This window comes from Salvelinus alpinus, chromosome 9, assembly GCF_045679555.1.
Source record: "Salvelinus alpinus chromosome 9, SLU_Salpinus.1, whole genome shotgun sequence".
In the NCBI taxonomy this organism is placed as follows: domain Eukaryota; kingdom Metazoa; phylum Chordata; class Actinopteri; order Salmoniformes; family Salmonidae; genus Salvelinus; species Salvelinus alpinus.
The window spans coordinates 9,036,111-9,055,847 of NC_092094.1; positions in this window are offsets into that span (position 1 = coordinate 9,036,111).

Here is a 19,737-nt window from a genome sequence, read left to right on the forward strand (position 1 = left end):
ACAATCCCTAGTTTCTAAAAGCGTTTCAATTTTGTCTCTGAGTGATACAGAAGTCATTCCACAGCACTTTCCATGACCAAGAACATAAAATCAAGATGTGTTATGCTGGCTTCAAAGCTCTGCCTATATATGGTCGTGCCCCCTATGACCAGAAACACACCTCATTCGCCTTCCTCTGGTTGTCAAGAGGACGTCAGAGGAGAAATTCTTTGTTTATCTGGGACTGACGTGAAATAGGACCCATTTCTTTGGCGTGACCGACAACTTCCGGTTTTTCTGAATGCTCGAATTTGAGCTGCGTTGGTGTACTGTTTTGCTGGCGTTATGTATGCAAACTATCTCCGTGTCGAATTTTGTTTGATACATGTGACCATATCATCGTAATGTATGTTTTTTCAATATAGTTTAATCAGATTATTTGAATTTTTCCGGGAGTTTTGCGGTGTACCGTTGTCGGATTGTATTTACGTTTGAGAAATTCGTGCCACTCGACCGGTACCTGTGCTAAATGGAGTGGGCAAGGAAGAATTCTGAACGGAACCAACGACTCATCTTGACAAAGGACACTTTGATCAACATTCTGATGAAAGATCAGCCATAGTAAGACCCAATTTACGATGTTATATCATATCTGTTGTGCATGTGAACTGGACGTGGGCGCCTAGCCGAATCTGCCTGGTAAAAATATCGTGTCCTTCGCTAACGTGGTTAGCTAATAGATTTACATATTCTGTCTTCCCTGTAAAACATTTTAAAAATCTGAAATGGTGGCTTTATTCACAAGACCTGTATCTTTCATCTGGTGTCTTGGACTTGTGATTTAATGATATTTAGATGCTACAAGTTACTTGTGACGCTATGCTAGCTGTGCTAATCAGTGGGGTGAGTTGGAGGGTGCTACCGGATCAGGGTTGGTGACTCGTGAGAAGTTAAAAAAGTGCTTTCTGGACCGTTTTTCGAAATTCTTTAGATTTCTATGTCAATTTCACATGTATAAGAACTGTTATGAACATACTTTTGTTAAATTTAATTATCATAATTATTTTATTTATTTTACTTGTCCATAAGGCATATGTTTTGTACATTTGCAATATGATTTCATAGGATGTCAAAAGTCGAAAATAACGATTTTCTTTTAAACGTCCAAAATTAAGCATTTAAAACCGTATTGAAAATCGTGCATGGTAACCCAAAACATGAAAATGAATATTTTTTGACTTTTTTTGAAAACCTCCATAAATCACTCAGGCCGGACCCCATTGACTTGGGGCCGTAGTATAGTGCTCCCATAGCGGGCATGGAGGTCTGGATGCCCCCTAAAAGCATTTAAAACCGTTTTGAAAAATCACGCCTGGTAACCCAAAAATAATACCAGGTGCACGATAAATTTGGACTTAGAATATTTTTTGACTTTTTTTGAAAACCTCCATAAATCACTCAGGCCAGTACCCATTGATTTGGGGCCGTAGTATAGTGCTCCCATAGCGGCCATGGAAGTCTGGATGCCGACCTAAAAGCATTTAAAACAGTTTTAAAAATCATGCCTGGTAACCCAAAGCATGAAACATAGCCAAAAAATGTACTGTGATTCAACAGTGAAAAACATCACATCATATTGCAAATGTAACGTGCATTTGCAATATGTAACAATGGACATATACCATCACGAATTTGACATGCTCAAAAATACTGCAGGAATGCGAAAATGACTGGGCCGATGAACTCGGGATCGCCGGGCAGTGATTCTGGTTCCTCTCCATCGCTCGATGGTGTTGATTTCAGAATGTCATTTTGGTGATGGTACATCACTGTTTAAACATATTGCAAATGTACAAAAGTCAACTAGCAAGTCAGTGTCCATCAGTCAATTAGATATTTTCAGACACCAAAATACCTCAGACACCACACCCACTTTTTCCAACTCATTTAGAAGCCAACTATCACATATTTCAGAGCAGGCCCAAAATTCACAGCGCCTTCTATTTAAACCATAATAAAAACATATAACACGTAGTTATGTTCTAGCTGCGGGTCCAGTTCTGACATTATTTGTAGGCCCATAGGAGGCGACCTCGAATCCCAAGTTTCGGCTCGATAGGTCATTCGGTGGCCGAGCAAGACCTTAATTGGTGCTGAAAATCCACCTTATTCCATGCCTTGCTACAGGGTCCTTGAATGAGCTATCGGACAGAAACGTCGGGGTCAGTCTTTATGGGCCGAGCTGGTTTCAACACACCTAGTCTTGCGACTCTGGGACTTTTCTAAATGTCGTCATTTTCGTAATGGTCAAAATGAATTGAAGTCATTGCAAATGTATGAGGCTGTTTATCAGTCTGAGAACCTTCTAGAGCCACATAACTCACCGGGCACAATCGACCTGAGCTCTATAACAGGTTTCTAAAGTTTCAGAACTCTATGTTTGACAGTTCTTTAAAAGTTCGAACAGTGGTAACTATTGCAGGCACTGTCTCTAAGCCCCTCAGTGTGTCACTCCATCCTTTCTGTGTGGGTGTGTGAGTTTTTCTTGGAAATCTGATGGGAAGAATGACTTATTTACAGTTCATGAGGGTTGCCTAATCACACATATGAAGTTTTGGAAAGATTTGACTTTTTTAACCCTTCGAAACAGCCCCTTTATTGAAATTTATTCGGGACGTTAGGCATGTTGCGTTGTGTGACTTTGTTCAGGAAGGATAGCTTCGCGCCACTTGGCCAGTGTGCTTGCTAATTCAAGAGGGAAAAACGACGTTCTAATACCAAACAAAGACGGTTCTGGACAAAGGACCCCTTGTACAACATTCTGATGGAAGATCACCAAAAGTAGGACCCATTTTGTGATGCTATTTCATATATCTGTCGAACTGTGTACTAGTAGTTTTGCGCCCAGGTTTTGGCCACTCTCTCGCTATAACATAAGCCTTATGTCGTAATGAAGATATTTTTAGAATTCTAACACTGCGATTGCATTAAGAACTAGTGTATCTATCATTTCCTATACAACATGTATTTTTTTGTAATGTTTATGAATAGCTATTTGGTCAGAATAGGTGAGAGTCTAATAGAAATATCCGCACATTCTGGGAAAAAGATGCTACGTTAGCATAATGAATAACCACTGATTTCAGCTCTAAATATGCACATTTTCGAACAAAACATAAGTGTATGTATAACCTGATGTTATAGGACTGTCATCCGAGGAAGGTTTATGAAGGTTAGTGAAAATTAATATATTTTGCTGGTTTATTCGCTAACGCTAACGTGCCTATTGCTATCGCTAACGTGCCTTGATGAATGAATGCGGTTGTGTGGTAGGCTATTGTAGTAAGCCTATATAATGCTATATTGTGTTTTCGCTGTAAAACACTGTAAAACACAAAATCGGAAATATTGGCTGGATTCACAAGATGTTTGTCTTTAATTTGCTGTACACCATCGATTTTTCAGAAATGTTTTATGATGAGTATTTAGGTATTTCACGTTGGTCTCTATAATTACTCTGGCTGCTTCGGTGCTATTTCTGACGGTAGCTGTGATGGTAGCAGCAATGTAAAACTGATTTATACCTCAAATATGCACATTTTTCGAACAAAACATAGATTTATTGTATAACATGTTATAGGACTGTCATCTGATGACGTTGTTTCTTGGTTAGTTTGGTTGGTTCTTGGTTAGTTTGGTTGGTTTCGTGCATGCTACCTGTGCTGTGAAAAATGTCTGTCCTTTTTTGTATTTGGTGGTGAGCTAACATAAATATATGTGGTGTTTTCGCTGTAAAACATTTTAAAAATCGGACATGTTGACTGGATTCACAAGATGTGTATCTTTCATTTGCTGTATTGGACTTGTTAACCTTTCACGGCTACTAACCCCGGATCCGGGAGCACCCCCCACCCCCCACACACTGATTAGCATAGATAGCATAGCTTCACAAGTAGATAGTAGCATCTAAATATCATTAAATCACAAGTCCAAGACACCAGATGAAAGATACAGATCTTGTGAATAAAGCCACCATTTCAGATTTTTAAAATGTTTTACAGGGAAGACAAAATATGTAAATCTATTAGCTAAACACGTTAGCAAAATACACCACTATTCTAACTCCATCAGTTTCTTACTCCTTCAGGTGCTATCACCAATTCGGCTCAACTAAGATATTGATAGCCAATAACCTATAAAAAAAACCATCAGATGACAGTCTGATAACATATTCATGGTATAGGATAGTTTTTGTTAGAAAAAAGTGCATATTTCAGGTAGAAATCACAGTTTACAATTGCACCGACCATCACAAATCCACTAGAATTACTAGATAGAGCAACGTGTATGACCAATTTACTCATCATAAAACATTTCATAAAAATAGACAAAGCATAGCAATGGAAAGACCCAGTTCTTGTGATTTCAGACCATATTTCAGATTTTCTAAGCGTTTTTCAGCGAAAACACAATAAATCGATAAGTTAGCATACTACATGTTCCAACGTTACCAGAGCATCGATTCCAGCCAAAGAGCGCTATAACGTAACCACCGCCAAAAGATATTAATTTTTTCACTAACCTTCTCAGAATTCTTCCGATGACACTCCTGTAACATCATTTTACAACATACATATACAGTTTGTTCGAAAAGGTGCATATTTAGCCATACAAAACCGTGGTTACACAATGAAAATACTAGGAAATCAAGCCTCAATATGTCTGACGTCATCTATCAGAGTGATCTAGTTTAATTAAAAGCTAATCATATACTTGACTAAAAAATACAGGGTTGACAGGAATCGAAAGACAAATTAGTTCTTAATGCAACCGCTGATTTACATTTTTAAAATTATCCTTACTTTTCAATACAGGGTTGGCCAAGTGAAGCTATACCAAACAAAATGGCGATATATGCGTTTAAAATATTTCGACAGAAACACGGTTTATCATATTAAATATTGCTTACTTTGAGCTGATCTTCCATCATATTCTTGGGCAATGTATCCTTTCTATGTTATAAACGTCTTTTGGTCGATAGATGTCCTCTGTCCTTCGAAATGTCCATCACCAGCGACCGACACCCTAAAACGTGTCCAAACTTTCAGAGTGCACGACAAAGAAATTCCTCAAAATCGCACTAAACGGATATAAATTGATATAAAACGGTTAAAATTCACTACATTATGATGTTTTTAACAACTATAACGACTGAAAACATGACCGGAGAAATACTGCTGGTTAGAAAACGATTTGGAACGAGGCAGGTCCGATGGCCTTCACGCTTGAGGCGCACGTTGAGAAAGGGGGGTCTCTGTACATTTTTGTCATTTATAATGGCTGTGAACGTCCCATCGACTTCATTGAAAACGTGATGACGTACAGACACCCAGAGGAAGACGTAGGCAGTGTCGGTTTCTTCATAGCATTCACTGTGGCCTTATAAACAGACCCCAGATCAGAGGTAAAAATTTCTGAAATCTGAACCCTGTCATGAAAAGTGCTGTAGAAATTGTTCTGTACCACTCAGAGACAAAATTTCAACTCCTATAGAAACTATAGACTGTTTTCTATCCAATAATAACAATAATATGCATATTGTACGATCAAGAATTTAGCACGAGGCAGTTTAATTTGGAGACACAAATATGCTAATGCGGAACAGCACCCCCTATAGTTCCAAGAAGTTAATGTGTGAAAGTTAAATATTTCCCAAAAATATTTTTTGAATTTCGCGCTCTGCCTTTTCAGTGGAATGTGGGAGGAGTTCCGCTAGCGGAACGCCGGGGCTGTAAAGGTTAATAAACACAGCTGCAACTTTATTTTATTCATTTTCACATATTTTTTGGGGGACCAAAAAAGTCCACACCCACTTTCATTGCACTGTGTTTGTAGGCTGTTAACTTCTCACGAGTCACCAACCCTGATCCGGTAGCACCCCCCCCCCCCCCCACTGAGTAGCATAGCTAGCATAGCGTCACAAGTAACTTGTAGCATCTAAATATCATTAAATCACAAGTCCAAGACACCAGATGAAAGATACAGGTCTTGTGAATAAAGCCACCATTTCAGATTTTTAAAATGTTTTACAGGGAAGACACAATATGTAAATCTATTAGCTAACCACGTTAGCAAAGGACACGATTTTTTTACTCCCAACAGCTTTTTCCTGCGTCAGTAGCTATCACTAATTCGACTAAATAAAAATATATATAGCCACTAACCAAGAAACAACTTCATAAGATGACAGTCTGATAACATATTTATGGTATAGCATAGTTTTTTTTTGGAAAAATGTGCATTTTTCAGGTATAAATCACAGTTCTACATTGCAGCTGCAATCTGAAATAGTGCTTACCCAGCCAGAACAATTACAGAGACCAACGTCATAAAACTAATTACTCATCTTAACACATTTCAGAAAAATACACAGCGTACAGATATTGAAAGCCCAACATCTGGTGAATCCAAACAATATTTCAGATTTATTAAATGTTTTATAACGAAAACAAAATGTAGCGCTAAATTAGCATAGCTATACCAGGCAGATTCGGCTAGGCGCCCACGGCCAGTTCACATGCACAACAGATATGATATAACATCGTAAATTGGGTCTTGCTATGGCTGATCTTTCATCAGAATGTTGATCAAAGTGTCCTTTGTCAAGATGAGTCGTTGGTTCCGTTCAGAATTGTTCCTTTCCCACTCCATTTAGCACAGGTACTGGTCGAGTGGCACGGATCTCTCAAACGTAAATAAAATCAGACAACGGAACACCACAAAACTCCCGAAAAAATTCAAATAATCTGATTAAACTATATTGAAAAAACATACATTACGATGATATGGTCACATGTATCAAACAAAATTCGACACGGAGATAGTTTTCATCCATAACGCCAGCAAAACAGTACACAATCGCAGCTCCAACTCGTGCGAATCAGAAAACCGGAAGTTGTCGGTCACGCCAAAGAAATAGGTCTTATTTCACGTCAGTACCAGATAAACAAAGAATTTCTCCTCTGACGTCCTCTTGACACCCAGAGGAAGGCGAATGAAGTGTGTTTCTGGTCATAGGGGTCATGACCATATATAGGCAGAGCGTTGAAGCGAGCATAGACTTCTTGCATTCTACTTCTTGGTCAGGGAAAGTGCTGTCAAATGACTTGTGTATCACTCAGAGACAAAATTGAAACGGTTTTAGAAACTAGAGATTGTTTTCTTTCCAATGGTATTATTTATATGCATATAGTAAGAGCAATAATTGAATAAGAGGCAGTTTAATCTGTAGAGCAAATTATGCTAATGGGAAAATAGCACCCCCTGTATTCTCAAGAAGTTAACCTCCTCTCAGGAGATGATTCTCTTAGCCTTTCAACAAATTTTCAAAAAATAGTATGCCTATTTAAAAACATTTTCTCTACCATTCAAGATAGCAGTTAGTTCATTTTGAGCATATCAAAGACAGCTGAAACTTTATTTCATAAATTTTCAACAAAAAAAATCTTCAGTAGGCTGTTAACCTTTTGTCAATAGGGGGAGCTGTTAGCATTATTTTTTTTTTTACATTTCCAAATTAAACTGCCTCGTACTCAATTCTTGATCGTACAATATGCATATTATTGTTATTATTGGATAGAAAACAGTCTATAGTTTCTATAGGAGTTGAAATTTTGTCTCTGAGTGGTACAGAACAATTTCTACAGCACTTTTCATGACAGGGTTCAGATTTCAGAAATTTTTACCTCTGATCTGGGGTCTGTTTATAAGGCCACAGTGAATGCTATGAAGAAACCGACACTACCTACGTCTTCCTCTGGGTGTCTGTACGTCATCACGTTTTCAATGAACTCGATGGGACGTTCACAGCCATTATAAATGACAAAAATGTACAGAGACCCCTCTTTCTCAACGTGCGCCTCAAGCGTGAAGGCCATCGGACCTGTCTCGTTCCAAATCGTTTTCTAACCAGCTATATTTCTCCGGTCATGTTTTCAGTCGTTATAGTTGTTAAAAACATCATAATGTAGTTAATTTGAAACGTTTTATAGCAATTTATATCCGTTTAGTGCGATTCTGAGGAATTTATTTGTCGTGCACTTTCTAGCTTTGGGAACGTTTCGCGGTCTCGGTCGTTGTTAGTGGACATTTCGAAGGACAGAGGACATCTATCGACCAAAAGACGTTTATAACATAGAAAGGATACATTGCCCAAGAATATGATGGAAGATCAGCTCAAAGTAAGCAATATTTAATATGATAAACCGTGTTTCTGTCGAAATATTTTAAACGCATTTTTCGCCATTTTGTTTTGTATAGCTTCACTTGGCCAACCCTGTATTGAAAAGTAAGGATAATTTTAAAAATGTAAATCAGCGGTTGCATTAAGAACTAATTTGTCTTTCGATTCCTGTCAACCCTGTATTTTTTAGTCAAGTATATGATTAGCTTTTAATTAAACTAGATCACTCTGATAGATGACGTCAGACATATTGAGGCTTGATTTCCTAGTATTTTCATTGTGTAACCACGGTTTTGTATGGCTAAATATGCACCTTTTCGAACAAACTGTATATGTATGTTGTAAAATGATGTTACAGGAGTGTCATCGGAAGAATTCTGAGAAGGTTAGTGAAAAAATTAATATCTTTTGGCGGTGATTACGTTATAGCGCTCTTTGGCTGGAATCGATGCTCTGGTAACGTTTTCACATGTAGTATGCTAACTTATCGATTTATTGTGTTTTCGCTGTAAAACGCTTAGAAAATCTGAAATATTGTCTGGAATCACAAGATCTGGGTCTTTCCATTGCTATGCTTTGTCTATTCTTATGAAATGTTTTATGATGAGTAAATTGGTCATACACGTTGCTCTATCTAGTAATTCTAGTGGATTTGTGATGGTCGGTGCAATTGTAAACTGTGATTTCTACCTGAAATATGCACTTTTTTCTAACAAAAACTATCCTATACCATGAATATGTTATCAGACTGTCATCTGATGGTTTTTTTTATAGGTTATTGGCTATCAATATCTTAGTTGAGCCGAATTGGTGATAGCACCTGAAGGAGTAAGAAACTGATGGAGTTAGAATAGTGGTGTATTTTGCTAACGTGTTTAGCTAATAGATTTACATATTTTGTCTTCCCTGTAAAACATTTTAAAAATCTGAAATGGTGGCTTTATTCACAAGATCTGTATCTTTCATCTGGTGTCTTGGACTTGTGATTTAATGATATTTAGATGCTACTATCTACTTCTGAAGCTATGCTATCTATGCTAATCAGTGTGTGGGGGGTGGGGGGTGCTCCCGGATCCGGGTTTCTGAGGCAGTAAAAGTTAACCTCCAAGGTGATTCACTCAGCCTTTCAACTATTGTTAAATGATAGAATTCTTATGTTACACAACATTTTCAACATTTCAAGATAGCAGTTAGTTAAGTCTGATCCGTTCATGTTTTGATGTATATTTATTTTATACATTTTCACAAATTTTGTCTCCTTCTCTACTTTGTGCAATGACAGAGAAGTGGGACTGACAAGTTCTCTCATTGATCTCGGGTTCAGCTACCAGGGGGCGCCCACCCTCTATGAAAACTTAATGTTGATAGGCTGGTTACCTCATCTCAGGAGATGACAGACTCAGCCTTTCAAATGTTTTGTAATGATGGGATGGCTATTGAACACAACTTTAAAACCTGGTTGTCTTGTATGTACCAGTTCACGAGGGTTGCCTAATCACAAATATGACATTTTGAAAAGATCTGACCTTTTCAACCCTTCGAAACAGCCCCTATGACACCATTATAAGGCACTTCCGGTTGGCACAGGAAGCTAATAGTAAACACATATCTTGATTGGGGTATGCTGTTACAGAATCCTGAGTTTTAAGTCTGTATGTTAAGAATTGACTGATCTACACAGGGTTGAATGCAGTGATTTTCACAATTGCAGGTTATGTACATCAAAACACTTTTAGGGTGAATTTGATCACTTCCGGTTGCTCCAGGAAGCTTAGAATCGACACAGGTAGAACTCATAGTGGCCTGATGGATTGTCATCAAAGACAGGTTCATAAGGCATTCATAACCCACATAGGCTTCAGGTTGAATTTAGAGGAGAAGGCAATGTATTCCTATGGGGACAGATGTCATTGTAAACTGTTTGATGTAAACACCTTCTTTTAACTGTTAAGGGTTAATGCCACACGGTCAAGGTTAGGCTTGCACAGATCGGGAGGATCTTAGGAACATTCCTGTGGTTGAATTGTTCTTGTAAACCTAACAGTTCCGCCCATGTCCCCCAAAAGCCCCTGAAATTTAGGGGCAGGCTTCATTTTGTGCCTGCTTTTTTTCATGGTTGCTGCACTCGGAGTGAGCTACGGTCAAGCGGGGCGTCTCGTTGAACTCGGCACGGCCTGGAGATAATGGTAATGCCATTGCAGGCTCTGGGTGTCTTTAGTTAGGGTCTCCAACATGGCTAGGGAGAGCTAGGGTCTCCAACACGGCTAGGTGGAGTTAGGGTCTCCAACAGGGCTAGGGAGAAGTAGGGTCTCCAACAGGCTTGAGAGAGTTAGTGTCTCCAACATGGCTATGGAAAGTTAGATGCTCCAACATGGTTAGGGAGAGTTATAGTCTCCAATGTGTTAAGGGAGAGTTAGGGTCTCCAACAGGGCTAGGGAGAGTTAGGGTCTCCAACAGGGTTAGGGAGAGTTAGGGTCTCAAACAGGGCTAGGGAGTGTTCGGGTCTCCAACACGGCTAGAGAGAGTTTGTGTCTCCAACAAGGCTAGGGAGAATTAGGGAATCCAACATGGCTAGGGAGAGGTAGGGTCTCCAACAGGGCTAGGGGGAATTAGGGTCTCCAACAATGCTAGGGAGAGGTAGGGTCTCCAACAGGGCAAGGGGGAGGTAGCCTCTCCAACAGGGCTAGGGATAGTTATACCCTCGAACATGGCTAGGGAGAGTTAGGGTCTCCAATAAGGCTAGGGTGAGTTAGGGTCTCCAAAAGGGCTAGGGAGAGTTAGGGTCTCCAACAGGGCTAGGGGGAGTTAGGGTCTCCAACATGGCTAGGGAGAGTTAGGGTCTCCAACAGGGCTAGAGAGAGGTATGGTCTCCAACAGGGCTAGGGAGAGTTAGGGTCTCCAACATGGATAGGGAGAGTTAGGGTCTCCAACAGGACTAGGGAGAGTTAGGGTCTCCAACATGGCTAGGGAGAGTTAGGGTCTCCAACAGGACTAGGGAGAGTTAGGGTCTCCAACATGGCTAGGGAGAGTTAGGGTCTCCAACAGGGCTAGGGAGATGTATGGTCTCCAACAGGGCTAGGGAGAGTTAGGGTCTCCAACATGGATAGGGAGAGTTAGGGTCTCCAACAGGGCTAGGGAGATGTATGGTCTCCAACAGGGCTAGGGAGAGTTAGGGTCTCCAACATGGATAGGTTCTTTCCAAGGTTCTTTCCAAAACTGTTCACTGCTCTGGCACCCCAATGGTGGAACAAACTCCCCCACGACGCCAGGTCAGCGGAATCAATCACCACCTTCCGGAGACACCTGAAACCCCACCTCTTTAAGGAATACCTAGGATAGGATAAAGTAATCCTTCTAACCCCCCCCCCCCCTTAGAGTTAGATGCACTATTGTAAAGTGGTTGTTCCACTGGACATCATAAGGTGAATGCACCAACTTGTAAGTCGCTCTGGATAAGAGCGTCTGCTAAATGACTTAAATGTAAATGTAAATGGATAGGGAGAGTTAGGGTCTCCAACAGGGCTAGGGAGATGTATGGTCTCCAACAGGGATAGGGGGAGTTAGAGCCGCCAACATTGTTAGGGAGAGTTAGGGTCTCAAACAGGCCTAGGAAGAGATAGGGTCTCCAACATGGCTAGGGAGAGTTAGAGCCTCCAACATTGTTAGGGAGAGTTAGGGTCTCCAACAGGGCAAAGGAGAGTTAGGGTCTCCAACATGGCTAGGGAGAGTTAGGGTCTCCAACAGGGCTAGGGAGAGGTAGGGTCTCCAACAGGGCTAGGGAGAGGTGTGGTCTCCAACAGGGCTAGGGAGAGGTATGGTCTCCAACAAGGCTAGGGAGAGGTATGGTCTCCAACAGGGCTAGGGAGAGTTAGGGTCTCCAACATGGCTAGGGAGAGTTAGGGTCTCCAACAGGGCTAGGGAGAGGTGTGGTCTCCAACAGGGCTAGGAAGAGTTAGGGTCTCCAACAGGGCTAGGGAGAGTTAGGGTCTCCAACAGGGCTAGGGAGAGGTATGGTCTCCAACAGGGCTAGGGAGAGTTAGGGTCTCCAACATGGCTAGGGAGAGTTAGGGTCTCCAACAGGGCTAGGGAGAGGTGTGGTCTCCAACAGGGCTAGGGAGAGGTATGGTCTCCAACATGGCTAGGAAGAGTTAGGGTCTCCAACAGGGCTAGGGAGAGTTAGGGTCTCCAACAGGGCTAGGAAGAGTTAGGGTATCCAACAGGGCTAGGGAGAGTTAGGGTCTCCAACAGGGCTAGGAAGAGTTAGGGTCTCCAACAGGACTAGGAAGAGTTAGGGTCTCCAACATGGCTAGGGAGAGTTAGAGCCAAATAATAGAGATAACTGTCCAACAAATATACATTTGGGGGATATACTACTCATGATATTGTGCATTTCAAAATGAATGACTTCAGACTTCTGTATACGGCTGTGCAGAAGTAGAAGCCTTGTATATACAGCTGTGTATATTTTTCAAGGTGCTGGTTGAATAACAGGATGTACTTTCAATACAGTATGATATGACTGTGTCAATCTGTATACGTTTCTCTTTTGCAGATGCTTTTGTGGTGAGCCTACTGGCATCAACAGGAAACTGTTTAGGCACATCTCACCTTCTCACCTCTGTTCTGTTCATCGGCCTTAGCAGGGTTAAAGACAAAATGGTGTAGCAAAACATGATGATGATGATGATGGTTCCCACGCAGCCTTTCTCTTCTTCTGTCCATCTTCCAGCTGTTGCACCAACATGGTCAGAAGGTAACATCTCTCCCATGGAGAGATCACAGCGGCCCCTTAGCTTCCTCATTCCTGAGAGCCGGGAAACCCTTATTGCCCAAGGCATTTCATTTTCACAGGTTCTTTCCATTCCTGTAGTTAAACATTCCACCTACATCTATCAACTTTTCAATATAAACCATTTCAGCAAATTAACAGTATAAATATTCCCTCACCTACACCTTTCACAAGGATTTCTGAGGCTTCAATTACATGTACAGTATATCTGTTGTTGACCTCTGAGGATCAAAAAGTCACCCATAAACATTTCAGGCTATAGATCAAAGATTCAAAAGTTTATTCTACTTAAATCAATGTTTTTTGACAAATTATTTAAAATATGAAACAAAAAGACCTTATTTACGTAAGTACTTAGATCCTTTGCTATGAGACTTGAAATTGAGATCAGGTGCATCCTGTTTCCATTGATCATCCTTGAGATGTTTCTACAACTTGATTAGAGTCCACCTGTGGTAAATTCAATTGATTGGACATGATTTAGAAAGCCACACACCTGTCTATATAAGGTCTCACAGTGCACGTAGGAGCAAAAACCAAGCCATGAGGTAGAAGGATTTGTCCATAGAACTCCAAAACAGGATTGTGTTGGGGCACAGATCTGGGGAAGGGTACCAAAACATTTCTGCAGCATTGAAGGTCCCCAAGAACACAGTGGCCTCCATCATTCTTAAATGGAAGAAGTTTGGAACCATATAGACTCTTCCTAGAGCTGGCAGCCAAACTGAGCAATCTGGGCAGAAGGACCTTGGTCAGGGATGTGATCAAGAACCCGATGGTCACTCTGACAGAGCTCTAGAGTTCCTCTGTGGAGGTAGGAGAACCTTCCAGAAGGACAACCATCTCTGCAGCACTCCACCAATCAGGCCGTTATGGTAAAGTGGCCAGATGGAAGTCACTTCTCAGTAAAAGGCACATGACAGTCCGCTTGGAGTTTGCCAAAAGGCCCTTAAAGACTCTCAGACCATGAGAAACAAGATTCTCTGGTCTGATGAAACCAAGATTGAACTCTTTGGCCTGAATGACAAGCATCACTTCTGGAGTTAACCTGGCACCATCCCTACGGTGAAGCATGGTGGTGGCAGCATCATGTTGTGGGGATGTTTTTCAGTGGCAGGCACTGGCAGACTAGTCAGGATCGAGGCAAAGATGAACAGAGCAAAGTACAGAGAGATCCTTGATGAAAACCTGCTCCAGAGCACTCAGGACCTCAGACTGGGGCGAAGGTTTACCTTCCAACAGGACAACGATACTAAGCATACAGCCAAGACAACGCAGGAGTGGATTCGGGACAAGTCTCTGAATGTCCTTGAGTGGCCCAGCCAGAGCCCGGACTTGAACCCGATCGAACATCTCTGGAGAGACCTGAAAATAGCTGTGCAGCGACGCTCTCCATCCAACCTGACAGAGCTTGAGAGGATCTGCAGAGAAGAATGGGAGAAACTCCCCAAATACAGGTGTGCCAAGCTTGTAGCGTCAAAGTACTGAGTAAAGGGTCTGAATACTTAAGTAAATGTGATATTTCAGTTTTTGGGGGGCAGGGGAAAAAATGTCTAAAAAACTGTTTATGCTTTGTCATTATGGGGCATTGTGTGTACATTGATGAGGGGTAAAAAACAATTTAATCAATTTTAGAATAATGATGTAATGTAACAAAATGTGGGAAAAGTCAAGGGGTCTGAATACTTTCCCGAATGCACTGTATACTACTCATGATATTGTACAGTTCAAGATGGTGCTGCAGGGTAGCCTAGTGGTTAGAGCGTTGGACTAGTGACAAAAAGGTTGAAAGTTCAAATCCCAGAGTGACAGAAAGGTTGAAAGTTCAAATCCCCGAGCTGACAAGGTACAAATCTGTTGTTCTGCCCCTGAATAAGGCAGTTAACCCACTGTTCCGAGGCCATCATTGAAAATAAGAATTTGTTCTTAACTGACTTGCCTAGTTAAGTAAAGGTAAAATATATATATATATTTTTAAAGATGCATAACTTCAGACTTTTGTATATGGCTGTGCAAAAAATAAGTAGAGGCCCAGTCCACATGTGTGTATTTTTTTCAAAGTGCTGGTTGTGGAACAAGAGATAATATACAGTGTCTTGCAAAAGTATTCAGACCCCTTGGATTTGTTCACATTTAATTGTTACAAAGTGGGATTAAAATGGATTTAATTGTCATTTTTTTGTCAACAATCTACGAAAAATATTTTGTAATGTCAAAGTGGAAGATAAAAAAAATATACAGAACTGAACTCGTTGTATAAGTATTCATCCCCTTTGTTTTTATGCAAGCATTCATTAATTCATTGTGTAACATTTGGCTCAACAAATCGCATAAGTTAGATGGACAGTCTGAAATAATAGGGGTTGACATGATTATTTAATGACTCCCCCTTCCTCTGTCCCCCATACATACAACCTCTGTCCCCCATACATACAACCTCTGTCCCCCATACATACAACCTCTGTCCCCCATACATACAACCTCTGTCCCCCATACATACAACCTCTGTCCCCCAAACATACAACCTCTGTCCCCCATACATACAACCTCTGTAAGGTTCTTCAGTCAAATATTGAATATCAAGCACAGATTCAACTTCAAAGACCAGGGAGCTTTTTGAATGCCTCATAAAAAGGGCAGTGATTGGTAGATGGGTAACAATAGCAAATAAGACATTGAATATCTCTTTAAGCATGGTCAAGTTAATAATTATGCTGTGGATTATGTATTGAACCACCAGACACGTCAAAGATACAGTCGTCCTTCTGAACTGAGCTGCAGGACAGGAATGAAACTGCTCAGGGATGTTACCATGAGGCCATTGGTGATTTTAAAACAGTTACAGAGTTCAATGGTAGGAGAAAACTGAGGATGGATCAACAACATTGTGGTAACTCCACAATAATGGCCTAAATGACAGAGTGAATAGAAGGAAGGAAGCCTGTACAGAACACAAATATTCCAAAACATGCAACAACGCACTAAAGTAATACTGCAACAAAAAACACAGCAAAGGAATATATCTACTTTTTGGTCTAAATGTGGCCTTATGTTTTTGGTCTAGACTTATGTTTGTGGCAAATCAAACACAACACATCACTGAGTAACTGGTTTCTTATTTTTAAGCATGGTGGTGGCTGCATCATGGTATGGGTATGCTTGATATCAGCAAGTACTGGGGAGTTTTTCAGGACAAAAATAAATGGGATGGAGCTAAGCACAGGCAAAATCCTAGAGGAAAACCTGGTTCAGTCTGCATTACACCAGAGACTGGGAGATGAACTCACCTTTCAGCAGGACAATAACCTACAACACAAGGCCAAATCTACACTGGAGTTGCTTACCAAGGAGAGAGTGAATGTTCCTAAGTGGCCGAGTTACAGTTTTGACTTAAATCTGCTTCAACATTTTAGATGGCTCTCTTTTGTAGATACTTCTTTTGTTGCCCAAAGCAAACGTTAAAGTCAAACTCAGGAAGCTGTGTAGCTGACATCAACAGGAAGCTGTTTAACTACATCTTTCCATCACACCTCTGTTCTCTTCATCGGCCTTAGCAGAGTTACAGAAAAAATGTTTTACAAAAATGGTGTAGCAAAACATGATGATGATGATGATGGTTCCCACGCAGCCTTTCTCTTCTTCTGTCCATCTTCCAGCTGTTGCACCAACATGGTCAGAAGGTAACATCTCTCCCATGGAGAGATCACAGCGGCCCCTTAGCTTCCTCATTCCTGAGAGCCGGGAAACCCTTATTGCCCAAGGCATTTCATTTTCACAGGATCTTTCAATTCCTGTAGTTAACGATTCCACTTACATCCATTTTTCAATATAAACCCTTTCAGCAAATGAACAGTATAAATCTTCCCTCACCTACACCTTTCAGTAGGATTTATAAGGTTTCAGTAACATCTATACCTATTTTTAACCTCTGTAATCATTAAAGTAATCCAGAAACATTTCAGGCTATAGATCAAACGTTCAAAAGTTTATTCTACTTAAATGTTTAATAAGCAAATCCAAGCCAATCCGAACCAATTCGGTAAAGTTCAAATAAAATAAATACTTCAACTTTTAATAAAATCACTTTTTAATTCAAATTGTCACGTTCCTGACCTATTTCTGTTAGTTTGTTGTATGTGTTAGTTGGTCAGGACGTGAGTTTGGGTGGGCATTCTATGTTGTCTGTTTCTATGTTGGTTTAAGGGTTGCCTGGTATGGCTCTCAATTAGAGGCAGGTGTTTGGCGTTCCTCTAATTGAGAGTCATATTTAGGTAGGTTGTTTCACAGTGTTCGTTGTGGGTGGTTGTCTCCTGTGTCAGTGTTTGTCACACCATACGGGACTGTTCGGTTTGTTTGTAAGTTGTTTTATGTAAGTTCGCATGTCCAGGTTTGTCTACTCCGTTTGTTGTTTTGTTAGTTTATAGTCAAGTTCGTGTTTTCGTCTGTTCTTATATAAATCATGTCATTTCACTACGCTGCGCCTTGGTTCGATCACTACTCCTCCTCTTCGGATGAAGAGGAGGAGGAACGCCGTTACAGAACCACCCACCAATCCAGAACCAAGCAGCGTAATTTCGAGCAACGGGAAAGTATACAGGACTTGTGGAGTTGGGAGCAAATATTTAACGGAGAAGGACCATGGGCTAAAGTGAATCACCGTCCATGGGAACAGCTGGAGGCAGTTCGGAGAGCGGAGGAAAAGAGAGAGAGGAACCGGCGTTATGAGGGGACGCGTCTTGCACGGAAGCCCGAAAAGCCCGTGAGTAACACCCAAAAATTTCTTGGGGGGGGCTAAGAGGTAGTGGGCCAAGGGCAGGTAGGAAACCTGCGCCCACTTCCCAGGCTGACCGTGGAGAGCGGGAGTACGGGCAGACACCGTGTTACGCAGTAGAGCGCACGGTGTCTCCTGTACGTGTGCATAGCCCGGTGCGGGTTATTCCACCTCCCCGCACTGGTAGGGCTAGATTGGGCATTGAGCCAGGTGTCATGAGGCCGGCTCAACGCGTCTGGTCTCCAGTGCGTCTCCTCGGGCCGGCATACATGGCACCTGCCTTACGCATGGTTTCCCCGGTTCGCCTACATAGCCCGGTGCGGGTTATTCCACCTCCCCGCACTGGTCGGGCGACCGGGAGCATTCAACCAGGTAAGGTTGGGCAGGCTCAATGCTCAAGAGAGCCAGTACGCCTGCACGGTCCGGTATTTCCGGCGCTACCTTTTCGCCCCAGCCCAGTACCACCAGTGCCTACACTACGCACCAGGTTTCCAGTGCGTCTCCAGAGCCCTGTTCCTCCTCCACGCACTTTTCCTATGGTGCGTGTATCCAGTTCGGTGCCTCCAGTTCCGACAACACGCACTAAGCCTCCTGTGCGTCTCCAGAGCCCTGTACGCACTGTTCCTTCTCCCCGTACTCGTCCTGAGGTGCGTGCACTCAGCCCGGTGCCACCAGTGCCGGTACCACGCACCAGGCCTATAGTGCGCTTTGAGAGGTCAGTGTGCCCTGTCCCTGCTCTCCGCACTAGCCTGAAGGTGCGTGTCTCCAGTCCGGTGCCTCCAGTTCCGGCACCACGTACCAGGCCTACAGTGCGTCTCAGCCGGCCAGAGTCTGCCGTCTGCCCAACGGCGCCTGAACTGTCCGTCTGCCAAGCGCCGCATGAACTGCCCGTCGGTATTGAGCCTTCAAAGCCGCCCGTCTGCCATGAGCCTGCAAAGCCGCCCGTCTGCCATGAGCCTACAGAGCCTTCCGCCAGACAGGAGCCGCTAGAGCCTTCCGCCAGACAGGAGCCGCTAGAGCCTTCCGCCAGACTGGCTCAGCCAGAGCCATCCGTCTCCGCAGCGCCATCTGAGCCATCCGTCTCCCCAGCGCCGTCTGAGCCATCCGTCTCCCCAGCGCCGTCTGAGCCATCCGTCTCCCCAGCGCCGTCTGAGCCATCCGTCTCCCCAGCGCCGTCTGAGCCATCCGTCTCCCCAGCGCCGTCTGAGCCATCCGTCTGTCCCGAGCCATTAGAGCCGCCCGCCTGTCCCGAGCCGTCAGAGCCGATAGTCAGTCAGGAGCCGCTAGAGCCAGTCGTCAGTCAGGATCTGCCAGAGCCGCCAACCAGACAGGATCTGCCAGAGCCGCCAACCAGACAGGATCTGCCAGAGCCGCCAACCAGACAGGATCTGCCAGAGCCGCCAACCAGACAGGATCTGCCAGAGCCGCCAACCAGACAGGATCTGCCAGAGCCGCCAACCAGACAGGATCTGCCAGAGCCGCCAACCAGACAGGATCTGCCAGAGCCGCCAACCAGACAGGATCTGCCAGAGCCGCCAACCAGACAGGATCTGCCAGAGCCGTCAGCCAGCCATGAGCGTCCAGAGCCGTCAGCCAGCCATGAGCGTCCAGAGCCGTCAGCCAGCCATGAGCGTCCAGAGCCGTCAGCCAGCCATGAGCGTCCAGAGCCGTCAGCCAGCCATGACCGTCCAGAGCCGTCAGCCAGCCATGAGCGTCCAGAGCCGTCAGCCAGCCATGAGCGTCCAGAGCCGTCAGCCAGCCATGAGCGTCCAGAGCCGTCAGCGAGCCATGAGCGTCCAGAGCCGTCAGCCAGCCATGAGCGTCCAGAGCCGTCAGCCAGCCATGAGCGTCCAGAGCCGTCAGCCAGCCATGAGCGTCCAGAGCCGTCAGCCAGCCATGAGCGTCCAGAGCCGTCAGCCAGCCATGAGCGTCCAGAGTCGTCAGCCAGTCATGAGC